General features: G+C 47.1%; 1 non-coding gene across 1 annotated transcript; it reads left to right on the top strand.

Moving 5' to 3' along the window:
• Positions 1-208: 208 nt before the first annotated feature.
• Positions 209-350, top strand: LOC115030172 (small nucleolar RNA SNORA48). Its single transcript, XR_003835793.1, has one exon. It is a non-coding gene; the product is annotated as a small nucleolar RNA SNORA48 (small nucleolar RNA).
• Positions 351-1,526: the final 1,176 nt, after the last annotated feature.

A 1,526-nucleotide genomic window follows, 5' to 3' on the forward strand; every position in this document is an offset into this window, starting at 1 on the left:
AGCTGAAGTAGACTAAACCCTCTCTACCTCTCCAGAGTACTCATCCTAGTCTCTAAAACCTGTGAGCACTTTACCTTATGTAACAGAGGTAACTTTGATGTTGTGGTTAAGGACCTTAAACTGAATAAGATATTCAGGATTTTATTGTTCTGAATTATTTGTATGGACCTGAGATAATCACAAATGTAATTATAAAAGGAAGGAAGACTGCCTGAGAATGGGCAAAGAGATACCTTGTTGGTGGTGTTGTTCTTATATTAGTCAGGGGCAGAGGAGATGACAGTCCTTTGTTCATCCTAGCTTCATGCCTGTCCTGGTGTCCAAAGCTGTCTTATGCCTAGGACTCATACAAATCAAATCAAATCACATCAAATCAAGACAACATAGCACAGGAGGAGGAAGACAGACAGAGTTTTGCAATGCCATGCACAGTGCTAGCAGAGAAAGATGCCCACAGACCTGCCTTCTACCACACTGCATAGGTGGGCCATAAACAAACAGAACCCTGCCTACCACCATGCAGAACAGCAAGGGAGAAGGAAGACAGACACAGACTTTCAGACAAGCATGCCACCCACAGAACCTGCTCACCTGCACATATACACTGATTTGCAATCACATCTGTCACTCAAAGGCCCTCCAGCATATGCAGTGGAAGCCACCATAATATTCAGGCAAGTGGTAGACAGATGTTAGAGAAAGATGTGGAAAGCATCTTGAGCATTATGAAGAGAGATGGAACTGGAGACTCAAGAGTGGAGAGCAGTAGCCTGTTCTCAATGGCCAGCACCACCACCAGGGTCCATACCTGGCTGCTATTAAGGGCCATGTCTGGGTTCATGGCTATGCAGTGGCAGGGGTTAGTGTTGATGTCTGAGGTTCATATCACCACTAGAGAACATGGGAGAGTTCCTTGTCAAGGCAGTTGTTGGGGACTACTCAGATGTTCAGGGTCTGTACAGATCTGGTCCCACCTCTCACTGCCTGTGCTGCTCTGGAAAACTGACTCCATCTCTCAGCAGTGATAGCAATAGGCTCTGTGCTTTTCCAAGACAGCACTATAGAGCTGGCTCTGGAGGCAGGGGTGCAAGTGAGCAGGTCAGAAGGGCATGAGAGCAGGAGAGATGACCCTGACTCTTGCTGATGGTGGCATTGGGTGGTCTGCCCAGAGCAGTGCTGGAGAGCTCACCTTGGTAGTGCAGGTAAGGGAAAGCTGACCAGTTAAGCTACCACCCAGGCTCAGATGCAGGGCTCTGAGTTGGCCCACCCCCAAATCTATACCATATGCAATCGGCTGGGACATGTGGAAGGGTCAGTCCTGTTGATCCAAAGCTGAAGTATCTCCATGATACAAGGCAACAGGATAACCAGGAGGAGTCCTGTTGGAATCTAATATTGATAATATCACCAAAGCCAGAGACCTCAAACCAGACCAAGGACTCATTGCAATGAACATTTGCAAGTGAAGATGTTTGGACAGAAAGATATACTGTGGGGCACACTGTAACATACTACAGCTTCCATGA

This window comes from Mus caroli, unplaced genomic scaffold, assembly GCF_978045245.1.
Source record: "Mus caroli unplaced genomic scaffold, Mus_caroli_1 scaffold_5, whole genome shotgun sequence".
In the NCBI taxonomy this organism is placed as follows: Eukaryota; Metazoa; Chordata; class Mammalia; order Rodentia; family Muridae; genus Mus; species Mus caroli.